This window comes from Mercenaria mercenaria, chromosome 18 (genome assembly GCF_021730395.1).
Source record: "Mercenaria mercenaria strain notata chromosome 18, MADL_Memer_1, whole genome shotgun sequence".
In the NCBI taxonomy this organism is placed as follows: Eukaryota; Metazoa; Mollusca; class Bivalvia; order Venerida; family Veneridae; genus Mercenaria; species Mercenaria mercenaria.
Genome location: NC_069378.1, coordinates 6,561,422 through 6,569,050, shown reverse-complemented (window position 1 = coordinate 6,569,050; position 7,629 = coordinate 6,561,422).

Genomic DNA, 7,629 nt, shown 5'->3' with positions numbered 1-7,629 from the left:
TTAAAATCACTTAAAATGTAGTTGTTATTTAAAACACTGAGATACAAAAAAGACGCTAACGCGTACGGATTCAAAAATGTTTTTAAGAAATCGATATCCTCTTTAATCAGATTAAAGAGGGCCTGATTAACAACATCTATATGTATTATATAAATACACAATTATTTAACTAAGAAATATAGGGACATTATTTACACATTATAAGAGATCGCTTACGTAAAATATTAAAACAGGTTTTGGCAGTAATCCTTATCAATTGTGGGTTTGAAAATAAATAAACCAGTTTGTCAATATCGGTCATGTTTGAGAAAGCAGGACATACATGCTCTGCTTTCATGTAAAGTTCTTGTCTATATTCTCCGTATATATGACAATTAAACAAGACATGACATTCATCTTCTATAGCATTGCAAAAAGTGCACTTTCTGTCTATAACATTAAGATTTTCATATCGACCAGTTTCAATTCTTAACGGTGCCACTCCACACCGAAATTTACTGAAAGCTGACCGATGTTGGTGGGGTAATATCATTTTACAATATTGTTCAACATCAAAATTTGATTTAAACAGAGAATATGTGCGTAATTTATTACGGCCTACATTACGTATACCATTTACTCTGTTAATAGATACTTTCCACTCGTTAATGAATTCGTCCATTAACTTGGGCTTTACTATATCAAATAACATGTTTTTACCTATATGTTGGTTGATAGTACTGTATACGTGACAATCCAAACTAGTAAGCCTATTCATTACAGTATAGAACCAATTTCTACATCTAGAACTAGCTTTAGACTGAGCCCAAAGTGCAACACGTCTATTTATTCTACGGAATGAAAGAGAAGACATACGGCACCACAAGTTACATATAGTCTTCCATTGTCGGACTATTGGAGGATCCCATCCCATTTCACCAACAACTGCTGCATTTGGTGTATATTTCCCCACGCCAAGGAAGAAAATATTATATGTCATATGACGACTTTCCAGCTTTGAATGTGGAGAAAGACCCCAGGTGTCCCTCCGTGCATTATTTCATTAGGGTCAGGCACCTGGGAAGAACCACCAACCTTCCGTAGGTCAGTTAGAATGTTTCCTCACATGAAGAATTCAACGCACCGAGTGAGGCATAATGCAACATAATATTACTGCATACTTTATTTAAACAAAAGGATTGTCCAGCATACAGATATAACTGGAAAAAAACTGCATCTGACTGGCCAGACAGTTCTTATCAGGGTGCTAATAAACCTGTATATAAAGAACTGCGTTCTACAATCATTGACACAGGTGCATAACAACAGGTAAGAGTAAAATATTTTTTGTTTAGTTCCCAGCCGAAAATTTTTGTTTAATGCTTAATGTTATTAACCTTATTTTTTGTTTTCAGAGCATAGCTTATTTCGTTGTCATTTTATTTAACGAGAAAAAAAAGGAATAGCATAGACTCAGTAAAAGGGAAACGTTTTCAAATTTAAACTGCAGCGAGATATTTCCTTTTCAGATACTTATATCAAGAATATGGAAACAGTTGTTCCAGTAATATTCATTGCTCATTTGTATATTATTTTATGAAACTTTAGACACCGGTCGTATTTCAATTCTTTAAAAAAAAAACATTAACGTAAAATGCTAAGGTCTTAACGCTTGAACTGCCTTTCCTTGCTTATATAATATACGACGTATCTTGATGTAGCAAGAGGTTAATATACGGCTTGGTAATGCCTTCTCGCCGTAATTGCACCTAATGTCATACTTATTACACACACTTTTTCATAAATAGTCTTTCTACATATCTAGTCTTGAAATAACAGTATAATTTGTTTTCACGTTGTATTCTTAGTTTATACAATATTTTATTCAACAAATAGCATGTAATTACAATATATATTACAAAGCAAGGGATCGAGTAGTAACAGATTAATTGTAAAATTAATGCATGCTTGCAGTCAATTCTGCCTTTATCTTGATATTTTCGATAAGCCCAAGCCAGGATCCATCGTTGGCAAGTGACACCAAGGTATTTATGAGATTCTACCTCTTGAATTGGAACGCCATTCATAGTAATTGGTGGGTGAAAAGGTTTGTGAACTTTATACGAGATAGTAATAGAGATTTTTTTTAGATGGGTTGAAATCCATAAGCCAGTTACTCGCGCAGTTGGAAATTTTATCAAAATCAGAGTTGTGTGATTGCAGAGTTATATGGATTGTCAACGATGATGTAAAGACTGGTATAGTTTGCAAAATGGCGGATAGTAGAGATGATGTCATGGACAATGCCATTAATATATACAAGGAAGAGTAGAGGACCAAGAATCGAGCCTAGTGAGACGTCAGAGTTTACAGGTAAAATATCAGAAAAGACCCAAAAAAGGACCACTCTTTGCTTTCTCCCAGAGAGATAGTCACAGAACCAGCTATGTAGTTGACCAGCTATATCTGTTTCTTGCAATTTATGAATGGCATCGCGGTCAAACGCCTTGGAAATGTCACAGAAGACAGCATATACCTCCTTTTCTTCATCTAGAGCCTGGCAGAATGTATTGTATATAGAGATGAGCTGATCTGTAGTGGAATCATTGGGAACAAAGCCGGATTGAAGAGATGTAATAATGCTGTTTGCAATAAAGATGTTGAAAACATGCTTGTATATAATTCGATCAAGAGCTGTACTGATAGTGCTTAGAAGAGAAATTAGTCTGTAATCGAAACTATGGTAGGACCATTTTTTCTTGAAGACTGCACAGACGTGTGCTAGTTTCCACTGGGAAGGTACTTTTCCAGTTTGTAAAGATTTGTTGAAGAGATGCCTAAGAGGATGTGCTAGTTCTTGCGAAAGTTCTTTTAGTATTCTGTTGTTTATTGAGTATTAGCCCGATGCCTTACTTGTTGATAATGATTTAGTACTGATGTTACTTCTTGTGGTGTATTTCGATGTTGTTAAACTGCGGTTGCGTTTGGAAGAGTTTTGTTGTTACCATTAAGTTCTGTCTGCGAATGAAAAAAGTTGTATGTCTGTGTTTTTTGTTGTTGTTTTTTTTTTTTTTTTTTTTTTTTTGGCGATTGTGGAATGAACTGTTTGAGTGTTTTCCAGAAGTCTGTTGGAGTTAACGGTGTATTCTTAATCATATGATGTAACAGATATAGAGTATATGATTAGTTATTACTCTCTTAACCAGACACCTGTACTATTAAAATAATTGTAATAATGTTTGATACCACTATCAGAGTTTTTTCTGGACAAAATGTTCGTAGCATTTTATTATTGCTATGTGTTTTTAATGTATTGACCTGGCACTCATGAATATTCCGTACATTTCCGTAAATTATTTTTCGGTGTCCGAACCTAAATAAGACTTTTGCGTATATACATAATGTTGCATGTGCAGGTAGCTGTTTGGACAAAACGTTTACCTGCCGGGATTATGGATTCGAGTCCTACGTCTAACCATATCTTTTCTTTTCTTCAAATTTTATTTGTAAAATGAATAGGTATGAAAACTGCCAACTCCTGATCAAATTTATCATGTTTTACTGGTCATTTATTGAAAGAAATACACTTGTATTCAAGTTAACCGTTGTAGATAATGACGAATAAAAATCCTTGAAAGTGTCTTAGATATAAATTATTTATCACCAGCGTGTTCAGGAAATAAATACTACAGGAGAAAACAGTTAAAATTTGTGAAATATGTTACATAAATTAAAGTAAAAATACAAGTAATATCGATAATATTACATTATATCCATTTTTACAAAAAGTATTTAAAGTGAAGGGTAATATGCGTGGAAGTCAGACACCTTACCACTACGCAACCGTTTCACCGGTTACTTATATAGATATTTTAGGATATAAATACCCAGTATTACGTAAACTAACGAAAACGCCCGGAAATATTGGCGAAGATTAATGAGTGACATGTCAATACCACTGGCACCAGACCAGAAAGAAAATGCATCTGTACATGTTATACCCTACCCCTAGGTATTCTATAAGAACCATGGTCGTAAACGGGAAAGTGCACTTATCCATTTCAACGGTAAATTTCTCACCTAAAACGTGCAGTTCGGTGAATGGGTACCCAGCATATTGAACAAGGGATAATTTATCTTCCATCGTGCACCAGTAACATTGTCTCAGTATTTTATATTGCAGAGATACTCCACATATTTTATGCTTTCGTTAACGTTACAGAAAAACTTGCGTGAACTCCCCTAATGAACATCCGGTCTAGAGGTCACAGCAGTGTGCACATGTTAGGCGAAATGTAAACAAACAAAAACAGAATGCAAAATATTCACAGTTTAACAAATTGAATAAAACTCGAAATGATGAATGAAATTCATCTTATATATGATTTTGAGTTTGAAGTCTTACATTGGTACACATCTGTACTGTTGAATAAATTCATATTGCACATTTATGCTGCACATACACATATTAGCGAACACGTGTAGTTAAACCACGGCTGACATACATTTTCACACCAGCCAATCAGGGTGTGTCTGTAATCTAGACCGGAACTTCACTAGGGAAGTTCAACGAAGTTTTTTGTGTATATTGAACAAAACTATAAACAACGCGTTGTTTCTCTCATATAAGAAATATTGAAGAAAAGTGACCGGTTCACAATGGAAGACAAATTACCGCTTGTTCAATATCTACAGTACACATTTACCGAACTGCGCGTTTTAGATACGTAATGCGCGATTGAAATGGGTAAGTATATTTTCCCGTTCATGACCATGGTTCTTATAGAATACCTAGGGGTAGGGTATGACATGTACAGATCGAGGCATTTTCTTTCTGGTCTGGTGCCAGTGGTCAATACTTACGAACAATAACTAAGAATTTAACATGAATGAATGTCTATGTATCTATGAACGCAATTTTTTGTATGTGCACGAATATTTTGAAATGTGCGCACACTCAAAGCAGACTTTCGACTAAAATGGTAGTTTAGTTTAGTTTAATAATATTTTATTGTATTTGTTATTTGGCATATGTACAATAGAATGAACACAAAAGTAACATATACAAATGGATTGGGCCACGAGTTATATCAACATCAGCAAACGGCCCGTTCCACCTTTTATATAACTTCATATGCATGTAACACTAGCTATATTTTTCCATTTATTTTGTAGTTACGATGACTTACTATGGAAAATCACATGTGATTGTGCTCCTTGTTGTCGTACCTTTCACTTTGTCTGCGGTGGTCGACACATCTGAAAGTGCAAATGGTAACTTAATAATATTATAATACTCGCCAATAATGACCCTCTGCAAAGCTCAAATTATCCGTGCGTGATTTCCTCATTATCGGATTTTTATGGAAAGCCATGTCCGTGTTGAACTTCATTTACGTTCAAGCAATGCCGAATACGTAATCTCCCGGACATTGCCGAGTGTCATTACGGGTCCTTGACCTTAGAATTCTGTGGAACAGTTTTTGTTACTGGTATTGATTTTGTTTGTATATAAGTTTATTTAAAGTCGCCGTCGGTAACCGTTACACGTGACTCCTCCAGAAGACTGTTAGTAATCTTAGTGGGAGGAAGCTTCCCCGGTTCTTTAGCGTGCAAGGTGTAAAGCATCCACACACGGGACTCCCAATGTTAGAAGTTTTAGTTGGATCCAAAATCATAAATATACTTTTTCATATTTAACTGAAACATCAGCATCAATATCTGACTTTAGCAATGATTTCAAGGTTAGATAACCCTCAACACTTAATGGTTTGCTGAAAAGCACTCGCATTTTCACATTGTTTTTCTGGGATGGTATAAATGCTAGTTGCCACAATAAAGCTTTCAATATTTATTGACATTGAAACATTAGTGTATGTCAATTTGTTACTTACAGGTCAAAATAAAAGACAAAACTACGCCGGAAGATTTGCAGCAACAAAGCGATACGATCATGGTTTACCGGACAAGTGGCTAGATTTCGCAATAACTGGAGAGCGTTGGCATGAGAACGCTCGTTTTGATCATCCGGGTTCTGAAACAAGACAAAATAATGATCGAGTTTATCCATGGCCTTCTAAAACTGTTTTAGACCAGCCTAGAGATTTATCGCCTGCTTCTGTCAATGGAAATGCAGATAAATACAGTGACATTGGCATGCTTTATACCGTGCATAAGCGAGGTTATATGATTTGTAACGCAAAGAATCCAGCTCTCAGCGAATTAGTAGAATTTTTAAAAACAAGAAATCTTTGTGGGTTTAAGACCGTTCAGTTCAGATTTGGCATTGGTAAATGAAAACAAAAAGTGTTTCGAAAAGTTACTTGAAACGCAGTATCTCGAATTCTAAAAGATCCGAGCGTTTTAGGTCGAGGTAACTAAAATTAACTTAAAATGATATTTTGCGCACGGGTTTGCGGGTCGGGACTTGAAAATGTATTCGAGAGAGACAAAAATTTGAGATAAGCGAGTTTGAGGTATAGAGTTTCTACACTAGTTATAAGTATGAAGTGTACAAAGACACTTTTTTCCTCATCTGACCAAGTCGGACAAATTATTGGATTTTCTGTTTAAATTGCTTCCCTTTGAAAACCCATTATTTAATGCATGATATTAAAAAATGATTTATTTCATAACACACAGACAGACACGGTGTTAATTAGTCTGCTTGTTCTATTGTCTGTCACCAAAATGCAGAACATAAATCTGAAATTGTCATCGTGTAATATACTTATGATTATTTGGCCAATTCTCAGCAGATGTCGAGTGTTTTAGAACTCAAGTACACACTTCTTATTATGTCTATTGAATCCGAGAATGAATATTACAAAATTGTAAAATCTAACGTCTTCATTCTAATGCGTTTATGTCGAAGTCGTTAAAAACGCACCGACCTTGTTCTTAGTTGATGATTTTCAGTAACAGTGGGATTATTTTTTCTACAATTGTATATGTGTACATGTATATAAACAATTAGTTCATTTCAAGAGACGTAACGTTTAGGCGGGAACAACATTTATGCTTTTTTTGAAGGAAAAAAATCATCCCGTGTTTAAAGAACAATCCGTTCAGATTATTTTTAGTTTGAAGGACTTTACGGTTACAGCAAATGTAATTTGATACAGAATGTTGCAGCATGTTGTAATTACGTGTTGAAATTGCTTATGTATTATATTACATGTATTTGTAGTCATGAGAGTTGTTATGAGGTTTTTTGCCAGTATATGTAAAACATTGAAGAGACTGTAATAAAAATGTTATATATTATATTTATGTTTAAACAAGAGGCTGGTATTCATCAGTTTATAACAGATCTGATCTTTTATAATGCTTAATTTTTAAACCACTTTTTACCTGGTACACATCAGTGTTGTTTTGGCTTTTCAGTTGTTTTAATTTTTAAAGAAATTGTTTCTCTTTATGGCAGTTTTAGCATTAAAAAGCCCAGATTAATGCCAGCTTCTCAGTTTTTACACTCCGTTTTTAATATATATCTTAATATAATAGTAATAGTAATTTAAATAGAATACTGTGATATGTATAGTGGCCGTTTCAGTCTCCTGTAATTCTTTAATAGAATGGTTTTGCATATAATTTTATATTTTTATGTTTCATTATATTGTAAAAGTATGAATTGTATGCTAAAATGAC